Here is a 23,186-nt window from a genome sequence, read left to right as displayed (position 1 = left end):
CATGCAGAAATGGAAATGGACATTCTAGAACTCAAGGAGTGAAAGACGGAAAAATAACTCAAAGAGCTGCTGGGAAATTTGCATGCGTGCTACGGATGAATCCAAAACAAACAGCAGGGGGCCTGAAAAAGTCCTTGGAGACAAATGGAATTAAAGTCCACATCTCTGTAGTCAAGCACAGTCTGCACACATATGGAAATGGGAATAAAGAAGTCAGGAAGCTGCTTCTTAGTTCTACACACGAGGCAGCACATGTGTACAGTATGCTGAAGAGCATGTGAACAAACCGTCGTCTGATGAGAGCCAAGTTGAAATTAATTATGTTGGTCATGGTTTGCACAGCTTTCCTGCCAACATGGTAATGTTTTGATTTGGACTGTTGAGTGAGTGTTGAAAACAACAACTCCCAGAGCTCTATATTAACAGACTTTAAATCAAAGCCTCTTATAATTAGGCAAAAAGCTAAAAAATTTAGAGTAGACCCCTCAACAAGTTGATGGACCAAAGCACAAAGCAAAGTTACATCATGAATGGTTTAAAAGAAGAATAAGGTGAACGTTTTGCCAAGGCCATCCCATTCTCCAGACTTGACAATAACAGAAAACCAGTGAATAGATTTGAAGAAGGCCGTACATGGCAGACATCCAAGCAGTGTGGTAGACTTGGAAAAGATATGCCACAAGAGTGAGCTAAAATTAGGATACAGAAGCTGCTCAGAGGGCACTCAAGAAGGTTGCAGGTGGTTCTGAAGGCAAACGGGGAGGTACGAAGGATGTGAGAAAGAATGGATGACGTCTGAAAGAACATTTTATGTAACTGTTGTATTTTGTTGTGGAAAATATGTAAAGGAAACTGTCTGGAAGTGTTCAGGAGGTTCACTATTATCAAAACACAAACAAATGACATTTTTTAAAGTAGGAACGAAAAATATTATTGTTTTTCAGCTCATTGTCGCGCCATTATGCTAATCTCCAAAGCATAGTTGTAGCACCAGCAGTGCTGAATGCAAATACCTTTTTTTCTATCAAAGAGTTTAGGTCTTTACAAGATTTGACTTTGGCTCTGTTGTTATGACCTATGGCATTCATCAAATCTGTCTGCTACTGTCTAAATTACACTACATTCTGAAAAACCATTACTTTTAATATACCTGAGGAAAAAAATATTTATAGCTCAGGATAGAGGGCCAAAAAATGGCTGGTCCTAAAGGTTCAGTTAGGTTATAACTGAGGAGTTCACAAGTTGGGCACAAGTTTTAGTAAATTCTTGTTCATACAACATTACATTATTAAAAACTTTTATTCCATAAATCACTTTCTAATTAGTGTATGTAATGAAAACAATGTCTCTTATCATGGCAATGAAAAGAAATAAAGACTGAGGTGTTTCTGAGCAAACAGCTAAAAAAATATTAACATCTGTAAATAAAATAGTTTAAAACAGTTGTAACCTTGTCTTTTTCTAGTTAATAAACAAGACTTTCTAGGGTCCAAATACAACATATTCTCAGTGTCCTGACACAATATGGGGAATTGGCATAATCTTGACGCCATCTCTTCAGACGAAATCTGTAGCAGTGATAAACGTCAGGTAAAGATTTCAGAATGTCAGGCACATCAATATGAGGCAACACGTAGGTGGAAGTCTGTTTTTGCCAGAGAGCGCGAGAGTAACACAGAGAATTTCAGAGATGGATTTTTCAACTGCCGGAGACACATCCCACCTTGGCCTGAATATCTGAAGAACACAAAAGCAGAGGAAAGAAAAGGTGTATTATGTAATTTAAAGATTAGTGTTATTTCCATTCCTCACCTTTTCTTTGGTCATTGTTTCAACTTTCCTTTATGTTTTTTAATTAATAAATGACAGTTGAGGTGAAGACACGTTTCAGTACAGAATTAAACAGTTTATCTTTCATTGTTGGCAGACAACTAGGCCTATTGTGTGTTTGTCAAATTATTGTAAGTGAAAATAAAAGCTTTTGTCTTGTATTGACACACACATGAACACATAATCACAGCTACAATAAGTCAATCAGTGTCAATACAGTAAGGATCGCAGGTTCTCGGTCCTCTGGGGCTTCTGTTCTGTTCCTCTGATTTCTAAAGGATGTCTTGTATTTTTGAATACCTTCTAAAACAACTTTATATTAAAAATACATTAAAGACATCACAGTGGTGAAGAACATATTTGGTCAAAATATTGAAAGACGGAGGAGAAGGTAGATAACATTGTTAGCATTCACTATTTTAGGCAAATGATTGATGCTGTCATTTTTAATGATGACGATCAGCTTTTCAGGTGTTGGAGACTGTTGGTCTCTTTAGACTTTTCAAAATTTTTGTCTTCAAGGTCAAGAAAATTTACAATGTTTTTGGTTGTGTTTTTCAGCTCCTAGTTCTCCATTTCTTTCATCAGAGGGAAAACATTGCACCGATTGAGAAAACCCCTTCTACTGCAGTGTACACAGCATCGAAGAAAATGTGTCACAAATCTTTTTAGTACATTTACCTTCCTCCCTCACCTGTACCCCAAAGCACAGCCTCTATTTAACCCAGGTCATGTTGATAAAATCATCAGATCATAGTCCAAGCTATAGCTAGCAAACTACCAAGGTAGCTAGTGCAAATACTGTACGTACACTCAGGAATAGAGAGGCCTTCTAATGATGATCTCCAGGTTGAACCCTCTTCTTTAAAGCAATGCAGCGTATGTCTTTTAACATGTCTTTCATCTGTCTCTTTCTAATGAATTGGGGATTTCAGAAAAGTAATATTCCTGTTTCAGCTCTTGGTATTATAGTTACACGAATTTGTCTGGTCACCATTAAGGTCACCATTGTTATCTGGAGCTTTTGTGATTTAAAACTTACCACACAGAACAGAACTCTGAATACTGAAACTCATAAATGCTTCATAATAAGCAATGCACCCTACTTTAGAATACAAATTGGTCTCAGGGAAACTTTCCACTGAAGTTTTATTATTCACGGCTGGTTGCAGAGTGTTTACGCTGGTGATCTTTCTGACCGGGGGTCAGCCTTGTCCCAGCTGGATTCTGCTTTATCGGTGTGACTCCTCCCTGACCTCAAATAACCTGCCTGTCAAATAATAAGAAAAGATAAATACAGCATAGCTGAATAATATCCTCTGCTGCACTGAGTCAAAGAGGAAGATATGATCCTTTATCTCTCAGAAAGGTGTACACCGATCATATACCAAGGCTTTAATTGAAATGTAGTCTTTGTTACTGCTGACCAATTTCTGAGTATACACCACCACATATTACCAAGTTTTTAGGCTATCATTGATTTCCTATTTTCCACAGAGCTATTATCCATTTCAGAACACCATTGTGCTAAACCAATTTGCCGAGACTTGAACCTTGCCGGAGATTCAGTATGTAATCCATCTCACCAATTTTTCACTTTTAGTCTTCTGTTACACTACCATTGTGCAGTAATGCAGTTGTGAGCTTTGAAAGCAATGTTTTCAATTGCATTGCCTACATGCCTTGCCGAAAGACATCGTTAAAGAGTATTATTTTAAACTCAAATCCTGAATATTATACTATATTTGTACAATAAAGCTTTAGGGAGAAAAGTGAAAAATGATGCTCAGAAAATCTTTTCTTTTGATATATTGGTTTTGGTTTTAATATGTATCTCAGTGTGAGCATTTTATCACCTAAACTAGATCAGCAGACATTTAACACATATATATGCCAAAGTGAAAAATGTATGATCGTTCTTTTTCACTTATTAATCTCTACATTTAGAGGATAATCAGTATTAAATAGGTTAAGAATCAGGATACAACAGTGTGTTATACAATGAAACACTGAACAAATGTTCAAGAAATATTTTAATATGAATCACGTGTGCAGTTTTGGGCAGACGACACAAAAGAGTTTTGCTGTCAAGGTGAATGCTGTCTAAACATCTTTGAACTGTGTAACTTCTGCAGCTTAGAAAATGGAACAATAATAAAACCAAATCTTTCTAAGCAATTAGAAATGTCTCACACATTGAAGTTGTTGACTAATTATTCTATACCTGGAAGCTATTTGAGTATAGGATATTTTTGAGGGAGTGAACTGTGGAGGTCATTGATACTCCTGGTGGACGACAGAGCCTGAGGCAAACCACAGCACTCCAGCACCAAGTCACCTGCTTACAGACATAATGAAGCTGATCGAACAGGAGGCTGACACTGCGATGCACTTCTACTGCGTTTAATACTTCCTCAGTGTGGCTGTTGTACATGCAGAGCATTTTCAGTCCATTCTCATCCCAGTTTTTGGATTGGACCTCTTGTGTCCTGGCAAACAGCTCAATAATAACAAATATGTGTAGGTTTATCAGATATTACAGTTGGATGGTGAAGTAAGAATGTGGCTTTACACCTTCCCACTCGCAAATAATTACCTTTCTGTCCACTACACCTGACACCAAATCTGCCAAGCAGTCAGTGAAGCTGGGGAATAGTGATAAAAGAGACTGACAGGACAAGGCCTATTGAGCTCACTCCACATCTTTTCTTCAGTCAATGGCATTGATCACAGCATTGTTGTGAAGTATGGGGACAAATCCACAACTGGACAAATACAATGCTTCACTGCCAAGAAACACAGTTTTAGCTCTTTTAAAGATGCCTTTAAAAAGATATACTGACCGGGTGTGAAAGAATCAGCCCCAAATTGCTGTTAATCAAAAGCTCTATAAAGAAGTGAAGCACTTGTAATTCTATTGTTCTGTTTCATCATGGGAAGAAACCAATCATGGTTCCTTCCAATTTTACTTTCCCCTCTAAGCATTTAGTAGCTGGCCTTACCGTAAAGGTTACATATATGTTGTTCTCGACTGCTATCACCAGCACCTGTATCCGTGGCAACTAGTTTGTAGTAATAAATTAATCAATCATTCAATTATTAATTATTAATATGATAATAAATGATGTGTCAGAGGGTATGCAAATGCATGATCCTACTAAACAGCTATACTTCAATTAGAATATAATCATTAAGCAATCAATTATTCAGTAAGCAACCATTGGACAACTATTTGGAAGTTGTAAACAAAAGGGTTGGGAGGGAGAACGGCCTTGAGGGGTGCATTTTAAATGATAATCTGTTGTATGATTGCTTTGCAGCACAACGCTGTTAATGACAATAACACACCATCTCGTGGCATTACTTTTAGTCTAATTATTATTTTTTTATCCATGCACAACTGACAAAAACTTAACATAGGCTGAAAGTAGCAAGTTAGGAATTGTAGCAATTTATGCTAAAATCGATAGAGAGTTGGCAACCAGCACATTTTTCACCTTATGCTTCTTCTTCTTCTTTGGGTCTCGCTTTGTGTCGTCTATATTCTGAACCACAATGGCTTCTTCTTCTTCTTTGGGTCTCGCTTCGCGTCGTCTATATTCTGAACCACAATGTTCTGATCTTAACAAGCCTGGGCGAATTACTGAGTAGACACCAATCAGATACTTCGATTCATGCATCCATTTTCATTTTTATGACATCATGACGTAGACATCTCACAGAAAGTATTTTTAAACTACAAAAATACTAAACACTAATTTTGATACAAATTATGAATCAATTTTCATCAAACCTATCACATACAAATTTCAAAATACTATTTCGTATTCCAAATACGTACTTTAAATACATGTATCATAAATACTGCCCATCCCTGTTCACAGCTCTGAGTGCATCACACTCTACACAGGCCTGAATGTAGTTATCATGGCTAGTATTATTAGCGCCCTGACCAGCTACCAAAATAAAGGTAGCAGTGAAGCTCAAATCCCAACACAGTCATTATCTGCCCAGGACATAACTCTGCTCTATCTTTGCAGAGAATAGTAGTTGGCTGCTAAATGTCTAAAATCTCTGATATATAACATTGCACATAACCTTTCTTTGGGATGGTGCTTTAATAATTAAATAGAAGTGGGGATATGGTGGGAAGTCAAAGGCTTGTAAAGGTAGTTTTCATCCATGCAGTCGGTCAGGGACTAAAAGCACACACACTTAATAAAGGACATAGACCTGCAGGAATCACAAACCTACTGCATCAGCAGTTCAGCGCTCTGACTGGTTTGTGTGTTTCTTCTTCAGGCTCAATGAGATAAGAAGGAATCCCTCACAACTGCTTCTGATTGATTGTCCAGAGCAAGCAGAAATTTGATCCGATGTCCCAAGTGAAACACAGTCAAGTAGCAGTGACTGGAGGCATGAGAGTGCTAGTTGAACTGTTTCAGGCAGCTGAAAAAGACACACACAAAGCAAACCTCATTCAATGTACAACTGGATCCTAGTTACTGGGGGACCTGGAGGTTTCAGGGCTTGTTATCTTTCTTGTTGCCCTCTCGCTGGACATGTTAGCCTGAGTCATACATTTCTTAAGAATACTGTGTTATAAACTTGGTGCTGCCTGCTGCCATTAGCAACACAAGTCTAGAGCCATGCTAGCAGCTAATTGAGGGTCTATTTGGGCCTTTCACAAAAGTGCTAGCATCAGCATGCTATACTGTGCTCACAATAACATGCTAATATGTTGATGTTTAGTGTGTTTCCCATCTTAGTGGGCATGGTAACATTTACTAGTCAACTCCAATCAGTAAAACTGATAGGAATTGGAGGTATGCCTATTTTTAACACAAACAGAAATTTAAACTTGACTAAACTGATGGATCTAGAAAAAGCCAGGAAAGGTTTTATAATTCATCATCTGTGAACCATGGATGTTTTTACAAACTTTAAAAGCAATCAAAGTTACATTAAAGATTCTTCAGCCTTGACTAAACTGTTGGACCAACCACTGTTTAGCCTCCAGCTGTGGCGCTGGCATTGCTAAAAAGTTCATTTAAAAAAGTGTAGTCTAATCGCGTTCTTTGGCACCACCCTAGACGAAGAAGGTCAGCTGAGTATACAATGTGCTGATGATCTTTGAGTCGTAATCTATCGGTGGTGCTGACTGACACACACTGAAGAGCAAGGCCAATATCTGCCCATGCCAGCTGTTCAAAAACAGATTTTCAGGGGTTTAACTCACCTGCCAAAAACTCTACTCAGCCAACTACACTTAACCATTTATCTCTGTTCCTCAACTCTGTGTATTTCTTGGCCGTTACAATATTGTGCATTATCATTCCGCTGTGTTTGTGCAGTCAAAGTTATATCTGCACATTAACATTTACGGCATTCAAACCAGCGTGGGTAGAGAGAAATGAGTTGTATTTGTTGACACAAAGGATGCTCTCTTTTCCATCTGCTCTCCAGATTAATATATAATTAAAAAGGTGACTCAGACCCCTTCATTCCCATCAGGACATTTTGATTGCGTAAAACAATGAGATTGTATCAATAAGTGCCGATGCGGGATATGGGACAAGGGACAATGGAATTAAATCACAAAAGACAGTCCCAGATGACTCTTTCTCTCTTTTTCAGCACAGACACATGGGCAAACATTTAATGCACCAACTGAGCCATTATCAAACTCTTAATGGACTGTGAACTGTTTATGTGCATCACCCACTCGTCCCCTGACAGTTTATGGCTGCATTATAAATCCATATTAGTGTTCGTGATGAAAAGATAGGGTTAACCTTAAGTTGAAGAGGTGGCCCACTTTAATGAAAGACATGCTGTAGGGATTAATTAAACAAACACCTTAATAGCTGGAATCTCATCTCTGTACAGCGGTGGAGTTTTACAAAACAGTTTACATTTTCACAGTGAGATTAATAGAGAGACATAAAAGTAAAACATAGTTCCATTATCTAACACCCTTTTTATTTATTATATAAAACAGCATGGGTTTATATTGGGTTTATGTATTATATGGTTACATGAGTAAACTATAGGGGGACATTTATTGAGCTATTTCCTGCCCTCCTAGAAAAAAATCGAGTATAGTTTCAGTCAATGACACCACATGATACCGTCGGCAGATGTACATATCAGATCTCTCCACCCATGAAACACAAACCCTATTCACACATATGCACATGTGGCATGGGTCTGAGCCAAAGACATTAAATATTCAGATGATAAAATGCATAATTAGAATTATAAAATGCATAGATGTTACAGTTGTCATTAATTTATTCAAGGTTAGTAGTGATACTATATTAATACTCAGTTTAAGTTAATTCTACACCCACACAAATACACATTGAGGACTGAAGAGTAGGAGAATTGAGAAATTAGATGTAAAAAGTCCATACATCCAGCAACAGATTGCAGTGTTAATATTTTGCAGATTAAAAAAAACTCAGGTTGACTAAAGAAGAAACAATTAAAATTCCATTCAAAATGATTAAACATAAATTCCACCTCATTGGCTTAAAGTAAATTTAGTTGTGTCCCCAAGTTTGTTCTTGACCTTAGAAACAACAACTGACCAAACAATCGGATGCGATAGATCAGTTGTCATTAATCCAAAGATCCACAACAGCAATTAAATGAACCTAAGATGACGACATGGTTTTATGAACTTTTGTCTCCAAGGTCAAGAACTAGTTTTCAAACTTTAAGCTAACTTGGGCAAGAAGTCTTTCAAAAATGCTCAGGAAACATGAAACATGTTCCACAAATGTTTTCATGTTTTGTTTTTTATCCATCCGCTGATGAAGATAATGTGATCTGATAGAAGGCTCCAGCAACTGAATAGACGTGGAGCTGAGATTTATTTTTTCAATACAGAATTTACCTTGTATCCAATGATGAATCTAAGTATGTTAAATTATGGCTAATTATTGACATATTTTATCATTTTAGCCAATTTTATGCAAGGAATGTTAATAAAGTTAATAAAATTGCTACCTAAATGCTTTTGAGGTTTATTTTAGACCGCAGGAAAACAACAACTGATTTTGACAAACTTTTTCTTTCTCAATAATGTTTTATAGCTGCAATAACTGCCGGTAGTGAGGAAGTGTGTGACACTATCGTGTGGTGTATTCCAAAGAAAAATGGTGACAGCTGTATTTATCCACTTTGTCAGTTGTGATCGATGGCACCGCTGCCATGGGTGTGCAGTTAGAGGCAGATACCGTCAGTGCCCATTAAAAGCAAATGTGTTGTTTTGAAATTCCCCTCAGACGTCGCTCGGGGACATTAAGGGAAAAATGTTAGCGATGCATTACTCCCGCAATGGATGTGCTTGGTCAGGACTCAGTGCTCTGTCTTGTGGAAAGCACATAATAAATATAACTGGCACGTCTGGTGGGGAGCATTTGTCTCACAAACGTTTTGCGGGTGTCGTGATTGTTAGTTTTAGACACAGCGCAACCTCTGACAACACCTGCCCATTGTTCTGCAGACAACCAATAAAGACAAACAAAAATGTACCTCATAAATACATACATGTCTGTGTTTTGTAGCCTCCAGCCTTTCTACTCTAGGACCTAAAAGTCTGATGCCATGAAATGATTATCGACTTTGTTGAGAGCCAACTGTAACACACACTGGGCCAAATCTCTTTTAAAGTCTGACACAGAGTTTCCCTGTACAGCCCCGGTCAGTATGAACTATTGCATTAGTGATGCACCATGCTGCAGTAGGCCATTACCACTATAGGAGCATTAGGGTAAGAAGGAGAAACAGGTGAAGAAGCCTTAAAATCGTTTGGAAGAAGGTCTTTAAATCCTGTAGTGACGTGTGTAATGTGGCAATCTAACCACCCCACCTTTTATTGCTTTGCTTGAATTAAGGCCTGGTCAACTGAAACGTGTAATGTCGTTGACTTTAATGCTCTGTTTGACGTCTCATCCTCCTCAATTCTAGGAGATTGGTACGACCATCTTAGATGAGATGGCTTAGAGAGATTATGTTTTTCTTTCCGTAAAAAAAAAAATCGAATTTACTTTGAAGGGGATATGCTAATTAATTTGAACGAATCTGGGTGCCCTTTTCTCACGTGCGCTGAAAACCAAACCCAAGTAACAGCCTACGAGAAAACCTGACTGCTGCTTGGACACTTTAGCAGTGCAACTAAGAGTTATTTTAAAGAAGGATTAGTGAAAACAAAAAAAATATATATTTATATATATATATATATATTTAAAATTATAAATATGTTTTTTATTATTTTTCTGTTTTTGTTTATCTAAATAAGACCATTGAATGTCTATCATATTTATTTGTACTTAAACATTGAAGCTTGAGTGTTGATCTTGAATCTTGACTATACTGTAGATATTTCATAGATTGATTTTGCGACCCTACTTTACTTGACATTATGTTTTATTACTCAGTGTATATTAATATTTTACTGCTATACTTCAATGTTATATTTATATTAATATGCTACATGCTATATATATATATATATATATTTCCACTTATTTTAGACCTCTTGCCCATAATCTCAGACTTCTGCATCCCACTGTATATGTTATGCATTGTCATATTACACATAAGTCTATTTACTTTAAATGTACATACGATGCAGGATTTGTTGCTGTCTGTTTGTAAACAAGTCATTCAAAGTTTGCCCCTCCTCCCTGCGTCTATGAGCAAGCGAGAGAGGGCAGAGGTGGTCAAGTGAGCTAAAGAGTGTATGAAGAGAAGGAGCTGCATTAGTGAGATAAGGCAGCAGGTCGCCAATGTATTTTCGACTATAGACTCCACATTGCTAGGTACACGTGTATAATACAATGTAATCCAATAGAACTTGTGTTCTTATGTATAATGTATATTGTGTCTATTTCTTCCAATCCAATGTTCTTGGCTTCTAGAGTTGTGTTCCAGGACTTTTTTCACACAAGTCTCCTATGTAATAAGCTCTATATATTGTCCTCATTAAAATGGTTCTTTATCCATTGTCTGTCTCTGTGCTGCTTTCACATTGCATTTCTCGGTGCAGATCAGAGTCTCGAATACCTACAAAGTATTAAGACATGGTTGGACAGAATGTCCTGTTCATTTTTTCTTTTTTTAAACTGAGTCCATGGATAAAACTTGCCTCGTACAACAAATGATAATCGGACCAATGATTGATTACTCCTACACAAAAGCTGCCGGTACGAGAGGATGCGGTCGTAATTTTAATCAGAAAAGGTCAGCGGAACAATAGAGAACCTCTGCCTGTGCTCATAATAATGTTCAATTACACCCTCATTGTCATGACCAAGCTCAAGTCCCGTCTGCTCAGACTGGATAAAGTTAATTTCCCCACTTTATTACATTACAATACCTGCGTTTTAAGCTCCTCTGTTTGACTGAGTGAAAAATATCTTAAATCCTATCTTATTTTTAAAAATATCTATCTTATTTTTTCGTTTTCACCAAATAAGTGGTCATCTAACCAGGAGCATTTATGAATGCACATATCAGGTCACAGAGTCCAGGTCACATACTGTAGCTGACTCCAGGCGTGTTTGCTTGTTTACTAGCTGTCCCTCAAACTCGCTATGAAACCCGAGGTGACGGTGCTTTTCAAGCTGTTGCACCATATTTATGGAACGCTATTCCCCCGTCGCTGCAATCCCTAGACTGCCGTGACATCTTTACGAAGCGGCTGAAAGCGTTTTTATTCAGACAGGCTTTTGGTTCGCTTGTGTGAATAGCTGCTGCGTTTTATTTACTGCTTTTTATCGGCTTATTTTCTCTTCTGTGTTTGAAACTTCTGGTCCTGTTTATGTGTCTCTGTACTGATATATTTGTTGTTGCTGTGACTTCAACTCATTTAACCCATCAGCTCTGGGCTGTTTGTTTTGATTGTCATTTAAAAATGTCAATTTTAAAAGTGAATTTTTCAAGAATGTAAAGTGTTTTGTGATTGAGAGAACTGTTGTCATTTTTAACCATTAAATAATCTTGCAAAGACTTAACATGAATGGATTGATGAATATAAATAATACTGAATCAAAGTGACTACACTACATATTACAGTTTGGAGGTCACACTATAAATGTCTTTACATCTTCCATTGTCTTGGAGCAAGAAAGGGTTTACAATCAATGTGCAATACACATTTGACTTTAGCAGGAATTAATTATAAAATAAGATTCTGTACAGGGATTCTGAATCTACGTTATATTGTGAATAGGACTGTTTCAAGTTGTAAAGAGCGAGCCCTTGATCTCCATTTGTACATTTTAAGCAGAAGTACAGATATCAGTGTCTCTTTCGTGGTATTTGCTCCATGCTTTTGTTCTGTTGTTGGGCAATGACGCAGGCTCAGCACAGGACAAAATTAAGTCCATTTATCTCAGAGAGAGACAGTGAGCCACTGGAGGCTGTACATTGTTCACTTATTCAAAAACAGAGGGAATGGGTTGCAACACATTAGGTTTTTTTTGTCTGTTAATTTATCTCACTGGTTAAAAGTAGGGAACAGCAAACAGAGGGACCCACACGCTTGCTTTTCTGTGTCTGTGACCATGTTAACGTGGAAACAAATATTCTGTTATTAATCTGATGATGACAATGGTCTGAATAACATGTAAACAGCATGTTCTGATGACCTTAACCTGAATAAGGGCATTCTTGGAATAAGCAATAATTGAATTAAAACATGTGGAATATTCTGAAATTAGTCACATTATGTAGACATGTATACGTCTTAGTCTCATTATGACGTCCGATTGGAGTTTCCAAAACATTTTGCAACATCGACATATGAAAACCGCTTGATGACACTGTCCTGGGTGTAAACAAGATGGAAAAATAACTATGAGTTTTAGCTTTTGCAAACTAAGAAAGTAAACACCTAAAATGGTTTACAGTAACATCAGACATTAAACTATTTCAGGTAGGAGTTTAAAAAATTGGTGGAATAACGTCAGATGTAATGGTGTTCTGGATGTAATCATGTGAGTTATATCAAACTATGCTCTGTAACATTTAAACTGGAATATGAATGGGATATTCTATAAGCAACTCATATAAACACCATAATCTAAATAATCTCTTATTTTGAATATGATCAATAGTCGGAATATTAGTGTCCATGTAAATGTAGTCATTGTTAAAATACTCCTGGTGCAGAATACACATGAATGCAGTATAACCAGTGACAAGGTCAGAAATGAGTGAGAGGTTCAATCCTCTTTAGACGGATCAGTTCATTGAGAGTATTGAACTGTCTCTGTAAGTGAGGATGCACGTATTGATCAGGCTGATTGAGTGATTGATTCTTGAGCCGTCTATAATCCTCCCAAAGCCGGACACATTAATATGTAAGTGACAGGTGTTTGTTAAGAAGCTGCAAAGAATCCATTCATTTAGTCAATGTTATAATCCAGATATTTCCTTCTCTTTGGTTAAATCAGACCAAATATAAAAGGTGAAAATGATCATTATGATTTATTACAACTTGAATTGAAGTGGTGTGATATTATTTCTCACACTGCACAGTCTGTTGTAAACACCCATCATAGACCCAATAACGATTCTTACTGGTGACTGAAAACAATGCATCCTGAATCCATTAAATAAATGTTGGCTCATAATTACACATGAGATTACATTTAACAAAACATTTCAGATTATTAAAGTTATTAATAATCTAAGTCTGTTTGAGTTACAGTTAGCTTTCATCCAGTTTCCTGTGTAAGTAAAGTGTCTCCTTGTGGTTTTCAGATTTTTTTGTTTCCCACCTGAACTCCAGGTTTTTCCACCATCAACCTGTCAGACATCGTTTTGCTTTTTAAAGTATCTTCAATGCATCTACCTGCATTTGCATTCGGGTCCTTGAATCAATCACTAATACCACTCATCAGTTCAACGCAAATTTGAGATTACAGACAAGAGATTACAATTAAGATTACAACGACAGCCCAGCAGAGAAGGAGGTAGGGATAAGGTCCTTTAAAGACGTGACTGATCAATACATACCTAAAAGCAAGAGTTTAGCAAGCCACCGTGTGCTGACTCAACTTAGGGACAGAGTTGGGATCTTAAAATATATTTCTGATCAATAGAAACCACCTCATGAGTCCAGTGAGATAAACAACATTTCAACTCAACATCAGGAAAAACACAAACACACAATCTGATTAAAAAGCCAATCAGAGAGAGGCAAGAGGATTTTTTTTCCCTCCAATGACAACACCGATCCATTTAAAATCTTCTTTAATCCGCATCCTAGTGTTGTTTTGTTACTCTTCACATGATTACAACTGGATTTTTCTCCTGTAAATACAACTTCAGATCCATAAATGTGGAAGATCTTGCATTGCAATGTGACCTTGTGGGTCAATAAAGCTCAGCAGGACAAGAAAGAGCTAAAATATCAAACCCCAGCGGGAGACCTTAAAATATTTGTATGGACTGAGAAAATAAAGGAAGCTGTCTAAATGTATTATTCTTAATTTATTTCTGGATAAATTATCAAATGATTCATTCAGTTATCCATGAGAATTTAAAGTTTTTCTCGTTGACTGTGGCTGGTTTGGGCTGAATCACAGATTCCACACTGCAACACTGTAGCAGAGATGTCACTTTCTGATAGCAGAGCACAGTTATGACCTCTGTGAGGGGGATACTGTGAATTGACTCACAACATTACTTTTGTACTTGTGCAAATTTGACTCTTCCTTTAAAAAAAAAAAAAAACATCACCACGATCTCTGGAGGCAACCCTATCCCCTGGAATTATTTCAGAAATTACTAGATTGGTTTCACAGCAAGGATGTGCAGATAAATCACTATCTGTACGGTTTGACAATGTTTTGGGGAGTCCAGAGTTCACATCGTGAAATAAAGCAGTTTTATTAAAATGTTGCGGAGAGATCGTAGTAAAATTTTGATTAAACATGTCTAAGGTCACGGAAATCTTTTTCTGTGTAAAACCGAGATCACAACCTTTTCTCTTACCTTAAACTTACGTGTTTTTCACTGGCAAGGAGCACACCACAACAGGTTAAAGGTTTTAATGGAAAGTGATGTATCGGATGCATGAGATGAATACATGTTGAGGGAAGTGATCAGAACATATCAAATGTGTTTGATACAGAGGTGTCGCAACAGGGCAGGCAAACAAGGCAATTACCTGGGGGCCCTGAGCTGAAACAGGTGATTATGTTCAACCACATCAAGGACAATTTTCTAAGAGCCACAGTAAATTCAAAGGATTGCAAAAACACTCAAAAATCAAAAATTGGTAAATAACTCACAGGGAAGACACATGAAGTAATGCTGCAGCGCTGCCATGGAAACGAACCAAATAAACAATATAAGCACAGAGGAAAGGTCAACACACAAACTAAATATGCCCACAAAAAAAAACACACAGGGGAAACTAATGAGGGCGGGGCATGCAATCAACAAGGAGCGGGAAAACAGACAAAGACAGGAAGTGAAGTGCTCAATGGTGAGTATGAAATAAAACAGGAAATGGCTAAATATGTACAGAACAGAGAAACCTAACTTAGCTTAAGGTGCACGCTAAGATAAATCCAAAAATCCAAATGTACAAAAAGTAAACAAAGTCCAAATACAAAGTGATCACTAGTCCATAACATAAACACAAGAGCGAACAAAGAATCACACATTCACAAAACAATCTGTTTAATATCATCAACTTATTATGTTTAACACCGTTTTACATTCTGTATGTGTGTGTCAGTTAACACAAGACTTCCTTTGTGATTTACTTAATTTCGTGAATCTGCTTTATCTTAACATGCATAGTATGCTTCAGCTACAAGTTGTCACCATGGCAAGTCACTGGAGAAACTGCAGCATTTCTCGTCTGTAGAAGATATGTCTCCGTGTGACTTTTAAATGCGTGTCGGGAAAAGCTATTTCTCTTTTATTCAAAGGATGTGACACTGTTGACATTTTCCAGAGCATCTGGAGAATGTCTGAACATGAGGTCACGCTGTCGGCTGCTTATCTGTGAGAAAGAGACAATTTAATACCCGACTAAGGTCTCGATGATAGCAGATATAACCAGTGGCACTAAATAGTTTTTTTCTTTTGTAGTTTGTATAATATCACCAACATTTAAATCAAAATGTACTTAAATATGAGGTCACATACAAATTACACATGATACTTTATTCAGTGCACTCTACTCATGAAGCATTTGAACTGCACCATCGACTCAGTTTGATTTAATGTATCATGATCATGGCGGAAATGTGCACGCTGTGTGTTCAGTCCTGCTGCTGACTCCCTCAATTAGCATGAGTGTGTACACACACACTCATTTAACCTGGTTAAGACATAATTGCAAATCATAATGGTGGACCTGAAAATCAGCAACAGCGTCTCTAAAGAGTCATTATTGCCTTGTATTGGCTACATCCTCTAACCAGCCCAGAGCAGCCATCACACTGCATACAGGTATTACACACCAATATCAGAGCAAGCTGTTCTGTCAAACCCCATATCAATCTTGGAGCCCATCTGATGACGAATTAGCCTGTGGGGGCACAGGCTAATATTTTGGGGCTACTGGTTTTAGCAGTGGACATCCGGGCTAAGACTCGTTCTTCCGCTCGCTGACCACAGTTTACATTTTGAGTCGAATGTTTCTGCAGACAAAACACAAAACGTTTACCTTTTTTTTGTAGTTGTTTTATGTCAATATTTTGGCTCGATGCTCAAACTACAAAAAAGGAAACCAGACGTCTTCTGAAATGTTGTCCTTCGCCCAGGGATTCAGCACATTCACATATAAAATCTGTACATAGGGATTAATAACATACACACACTGCTGACACAGCTGACAGGAGTGACCTGGGGTTCAGTTTAATTGCCCAGTGGAGACTGGAGAAGCCAGGGTTTGAACTCTCTTCCTTCTGGTTAGTGGATGACCCGCTCTACATCCCGAGCCACAGCCAATATCATCTATTTTTGTCTGAATAAGGAGAAGAATCTGAAAAATAATTTTAGGCCTCCTTCACCTCCTGTACTGTAATGTCTGCCTTTTATATTGACTACATATAAATATATATATTGTATCCTCACTAAACTAAACTAGACTAAACTAAACTCAACGAAATAGTTTAGCTGGTCCTACATCTTCGTGGCTCCTATGTTGCTGCCTACATATTCTGGACGACAACATTATCTATAGCAGTTCTCAACATGTTCGAGTCATGACAGGAGGATACCAATACCTCATTTGATTTGTTTTAAAACAGCAAAAATCCATATTTGTTATAATGACAAAGTATCAAGTGAGAGTGGGAGAGGGGTCACATTGATGAAACGTCAGAATTATCATTAAAACCTGCAGATCCTCTCAGCTGTTCAGAGTTCTAGAGTTACTCCTGGCTCATTGTTTAGCTGTCAGACCGATAACATTCCCTCTCACCACTCTCCTAGTGTTGTTTTGAATGTAAAACCCTCTGTACACACTATTGCTCGGCAACAAAACAAAAGATAAACCCTGTTACAGACTGGCTGCTGAATATTGTGGAGCATTCAGTTAATAAAGAGCCGGATATTTCCCCCTGGTGTTGGTAGAGACCAAAACCAGAGTTGAAAAAGAGTGAATATTGAATTTGTCAACATGACTGTGTGTGGCTTTGTTTTGAACAGATTTCCTTGGTAATGTCGACCACAAATTTAACAAGCTGCGGCCCAAAGCACTGAGACTGAATAGTAGGCAACACATGTACAAGTCAGTAACTTGTAACAAAACTCAGATGATACGAAATAGGAAAATAAAATTAAGCATATGGTTGTGAATTTCATCTTCAACAGACATCTGTACAGCATCATTACTTCTTGCTTCCTTATGTTCTCAAGAATTATGACCAGAAGGCGACTTTAAGGGGGATAAGGGGGGGATGCCATCCCCTTCCAAAACAAACCTACCAATTCTGTCATCACCTCTCAGCAACCCCCGTCCCCTATGAAAGAGAGGGCTGCATGTGCACATAGAGAATTTGTGTTTGCAGGTGAAAATCCTATAATTAATGCTGCTATCCGGGATCCACAGTTTTTTTTTTTTCAAGTTAGAATGTCTCTCTCCCACACAATCACATTGACCATCTGTCACAGTTGGGTGACAAATCCTATCCGGGTCGGTAGCCAGTGGTTGGTGGCCATCCATAATGATTTTATTGTCTTCGGCAGGCAGTCAGGAGTCAGCACAAGCTTAATAGAAACCTGCAAAAGCTTAAGAGAAGCTTCCACTGTATGTGTTTACACAGGAAGCATACAGTTCTCTCCTGTAGGGGGTCCCCCACACCAACACCCCCATTCGATCAGCTCCCAAAGTCCTCATCATTAGATACACTCCCGAGTAATATTCGCACCAAGTTTGATGGTGAGCATCTCCCCTCGTGAAAAATCAGCAATTCAGTTATGACAAATAATGACCATGTCTTTGGCTGGTTTGTTATATCAGAATTGGGAGAAAAGCCCCGGTGACATAAATGCCACACAGAAAATCTTGTCGAAAGGTTTGGTGTCCGAGTCACAGACTCGCCTTGTGTCCCTTGACTCACACAATGTTAAGAATGAAGAGTGGGAAGTTATGAAAGGAGATTTCACGGAGCAGAGAATGAGGAGTGCTGTTCCTGCTGTAGAGAGCCGAGGGCAGTCCGGCAGGTCAATGAGGCACCCTAGAGTCTAATTAAATTACTATATCTGCAGGAGTCAGAGGCATAGACAGAGGAGCCTGGGTCCGTGTCACATCTGAATGTCTTGCAGTCTTCTATTCTTCTGCAGAAGACACTACGTGCACTCACCTCCAGAGGAAAGTGAAAGTTTTCTTTTTGAACAGACTGGACTGAACAGAGCACACAGCCTCACAAAGCCACCAGCTTTTTTCATTTACTCCAACATTATGATGAGGAAATGTACTTAAATTAACCTTATGGGAAAACTCATATTGAATGCTTGTAGCGAGGGCTGTGTGTGTGTGTGTGTGGGTGTGTGGGTGTGTGGGTGGGTGGGTGGGTGGGTGGGTGTGTGTGTGAGAGAGAGAGAATGTGCATGGATTGAACAAAGCAGCAGAGTGAGACAGTAAGCGAGATAATGGAAATTTGTCACTGCTTGATGGTGCTAATTTTTCCCAGGGGTCAATTAAAGTAAACAAAAACACAATAGCAGTCTCCCGCGACAAGCTGCGTCTCCTCTTCCTTCTTTTCAGCGTGTGTGAGTCTTGATTCCAGATGACTCATCCATTGACACATCTCAATAGACTCACTTCAGTCAAGCTTTCTGCACGACCAACCAAGGACGCTGAGAACGCTGCTGGTGACTCAGAGCACTGCATCATTTGAAAATAGATTTTTCATAACGACAGTAACGTGCAGTTGAAGAACACGTTTGCTTCTTCCAAAGTGCTGCTTATGTAAAAATATATTGAGGATGTATTCTCAACTTAGTTCTTCAAAGTGCATCTGTGTGTGTGTGTGTATATATACACACATGTATGTTCTGGGTGTCTGGGGTATAGAAAGCATGTGAGCGACGACATCAGAGGATCTAGCTGGAGGCATTTCAAAGGTGTGTTCTGTTCCCTCGGGGGGAAGGAGGCGACAGCTAATTACTGCTGAGATTTCCCATTCTCCATCTCTTATTAGTCATTTCCTCATTACAGCCGCGCGTTAGGCATCCAGCCACTGGGAATAAAAACCAATGAGTCCTCTGTCTTTCCTGTTCGTACAGCACCTCCAGCAAGACACCCCCCCCCCCCCCCCCCCCCCCCCCCCCCCCCCCCCCCCCAGCCCCACCAGTGCCGGGGAAGCCCAGCTGAGTTTAAAGGCACTAAAGTTAATCTGATTACATGGAGGTAATGAGCTGATTCCACAAAACAATAGCACCTTGTCCGAGGATGCGCGCCTGATGCTGTTGATTTTATTACCAGTGAACGTTAAGTGGTGGTGAGTGTTTTTTAATTGTGCCTATAAATCAGTCAGCCAGGCACAGGATGGGCAAAAGGGAAAGAGAGTGAGAGAAAGAGAGAGGGATGGGGGGGTGGGGGGGCTGTATTATACAAAGAGCTCACCTGCGGCTCACGGCCCTGCTGAACGTTCAGTGGCCTCGCGAAGGACGGCAGCCGCCACAATCAAAGCCCCTTCTTTTTTCATAGCAATGTGCAGATGGCCTCCTCTGTCCCTGAATCTGACCAAAAAAAAAAAAGGTCTGTGTCTCCCCACAAGTAGGTGTCACCATGGAAACAACGGTTATTCAGTGCTCTCAACAATAGCTGCTAAACGAAAGGAGCTGTCTGATGGAATTAAAGAGTAGGCTCGGTCCCTCTCTCTATGCATTAGGTACTCACACAGCAGCAGCAGCCAAACCACACGGGCCAAAACGCGTGCACAGGCGCATAACCTACATTTCATCGAGCACATCAACGCCATTGTCTCATTTCTATTCTTTCCCTCCAGTACAGTGTGCAGCTAATCACTTAAAACAGTGAACAGGGATCAGAGGAAACTACTGTAGATGATGAAGAAGCAGTTATTAATTCAATTTTGTGAACCTTAATGTGACAAAATAAGGCTGAATTCAGTACAAACAACAAATAACAGAGACAGCTTCAGTTAAATGAAGAGATTTATTTACCTAACCGCAAGACAGAGAGGGTAAACTACAAGAACAGAGGTTTGTGCAAATGCAGGTTTGCATATTAGCATATCATACAATCCAAAGGAATGACTGCACAGCACAGCTTAACAGTAAAAGTAAGCATGCAATAAATCCCTTTATTCCCTTTGACAAAATCAAATATTTACTCATGATGCACGGTGCTGCTTAATTCTCGCCCGCACCGGCCCGCAGGTGCACCAGTTGCATGCCAGGGCCAGGGGCTGTAAACCTTGTTCTGATTAACAGTGGATAGGTGAGAGAGAGAGAGGGAGAAAGAGAGAGAGAGAGAGAGAGAGAGAGAGAGAGAGAGAGAGAGAGAGAGAGGGAGAGAGAGAGAGAGAGGGAGAGGGAGAAATTACATCATTATGAAACCTTTAACTTGTTAATTTGGTCTTACAATGGTGCAAGTATAGATAAGGGAAAATAAGCAGCTTGGTGGATTCGTCAGTTTTTTAAAAACCCACAGTGGAAGAAGACCACACGAGTCTCCAGTGTTTCCACTTATTGTTGTTCGCACCACAGCGGCACAAAATGACGAGTTCCCATTAAGACACAGAATATATTTTTTTAAGTGATGACACCACAAGGCTGAGCACTTGGGTTCAGCTGTTTCTTGCACACAGGCACACAATGATATTCTTTGAACACCTTTAGCATTTTGTACATGGCTGATTGCTATGAAAAAGACGATAATCAAAAATAAGTTTCAGCGAAGGTCTTGATGGAGATTTGTTCGGAGCACGTCTGGCGAGGCGTTAGAGAACCATGCATCACTTTTTAACATTTATTACCACTAGACATTGAACATGTTTTGTAATTCAGGTAACCCCAGAAAGGCATGACAGATCGGTGCGCCCCATATTACATAGGTGTTTGAACCAAGAAAATGTCATTTTGGCAGATCAGTGTGGTTTTTTTTAGATAATAAAACAATTCTCAAAACTTAGTTCTTAGATAAAGGAATACAACTATGTAGTCTGTTCTGGAATTAAATTTCATAGAGTAAGAGGGTAATGAACCATCGAGCTGGTGCAGCTCATAACCAGAGGCAAAGTAGCAATAAGGTGACGGGGGACGAATCGTGAATTACCAAGGTGTGAATCACTGAAGAAGTGCCAGTCACTTTTAGATTTCAATATGTGCCGGTTTGCCCTCAAGGAACAGATTTGCTGGTTGATATCCGCACATTATTTAGTCAGAATGAGTGGCCACTAAAGCTTTATTGAAAAGCACAAAGCTGGTTTTAATGGCTTTCAGAAAAAGTTTTTTGTGATAATTATCTGAGAAACTTTTTGGTCACACTTCTTGTGTTGTAAATCTTATGAGAATGAGGAATCCTTAGAATGAGATAATAATAATATATGTTTTTTACAAGTGAATGTATGAAAATAAAAGGTTGTATTAAAATGTGTAAATACAAAAACAAATACGTCTCTGCACAGAAAAGACCAGTTTTCACACTAAATAGCCTATAATGTCAGATGTTATCTATCCCAGCAGGGTATTTCCTTGTTTTTGAATGTCCTCCTTGTAAACCAGTCACATGCACTTTAGAAGGGTCAATGTCCAAAGTTAGAAAGGCGGCACCTCTTCTTTATACTTCCTGTGATTAATTTCTGCAATATACTGTACAGTACATCTTTAAAATTGTCTGAACATAAGAAAAAAGTAACAACATACATAGTTGAGGTGCAGAATTTCATGAGCAGTAAGGAATTATAAGCCTGTGTCCAACGCATTGGATCGCCACTGAAGGAAATAAAAGATTGTATTAAAATGACTGTATTAAAATGTGTAAATACAAAAACAATTATGTCTTTGCACAGAAAAGACCTGTTTTCACATTAAATAACCTGTAATGTCAAATGCTATTTATCTTAACAGAGCTGAGGGGGTGGACCGGTTGTCCTCTAACCAGAAGGTCAGCAGTTCGATCCCAGTCTTCCCCATCTGCATGCCGAAGTATCCTTGGGCAAATATTGAACCCCGAATTGCCCCTCATAGAAAAAGGTGCTGCCCATAGATGCACAGTATGAATGTGTGTGTGAATGGCTGAATGGCAGTAAACTGTACCGTAAAGCGCTTTAAGTGGTCATCAAGACTAGAAAAGCTCTATATAAATACGGACCATTTACTAACAGTATTTCCTTGTTTTTTCCTCCTTGTAAACCAATCACATGGAGCCGAGCTTCAGCCCTGAGACCAAACTCCTTCCATTACTCGCAAGTAAGGATGGAGTGTGACTCCGATTCAAGGCCTGTAAAATCAATAGGCCTCAGACAGAGAAAACCTCAATAACTGTGATGTTTTAAAAGAGCTGTGTTTCAGTGCATTCATGAGTGTAGTCAATAGTGAGTATCTGGGGAGGGCTGCCGAAGCTCCAGGGGACAAATCAAGGTCAGATTAATATCTGTAGCTGAGAGGTGGATGGAAGTGTGAAGAGTAGATGTAAAGACTAACTCTCCCGATGCAGTCAATGGCAGTGACAGCTTGATCTCGGGCTGAGTGGATTAGTCATCGTTCAGCATCACTCAGAGATGAATCACACCATTTAAGATAAATGCAAACACACTAAGCAAATATACAAAGTGTAGATTCGTTACCAGAACACACTGCACATAAAGAACAACTAAATAATGAACCACAATACATTGTGT

General features: G+C 38.8%; 2 long non-coding RNA genes across 2 annotated transcripts; one reads left to right on the top strand and one right to left on the bottom strand.

Annotated features, from left to right (window-relative positions):
• Positions 1-13,654: 13,654 nt before the first annotated feature.
• LOC117759358 lies at positions 13,655-21,924 on the top strand. The gene is made up of 3 exons (XR_004613460.1): positions 13,655-13,665; positions 18,020-18,021; positions 21,506-21,924. It is a non-coding gene; the product is annotated as an uncharacterized LOC117759358 (long non-coding RNA).
• LOC117759357 lies at positions 20,482-21,510 on the bottom strand. Its single transcript, XR_004613459.1, has 2 exons — positions 21,324-21,510; positions 20,482-21,273 (listed from the first exon to the last, which is right to left on the bottom strand). It is a non-coding gene; the product is annotated as an uncharacterized LOC117759357 (long non-coding RNA).
• Positions 21,925-23,186: the final 1,262 nt, after the last annotated feature.

The sequence above is a fragment of the Hippoglossus hippoglossus genome, chromosome 3 (assembly GCF_009819705.1).
Source record: "Hippoglossus hippoglossus isolate fHipHip1 chromosome 3, fHipHip1.pri, whole genome shotgun sequence".
Taxonomy (NCBI): Eukaryota; Metazoa; Chordata; class Actinopteri; order Pleuronectiformes; family Pleuronectidae; genus Hippoglossus; species Hippoglossus hippoglossus.
Note: the sequence above shows the minus strand (reverse complement) of the source record. Positions and strands in the feature narration are given on the sequence as shown.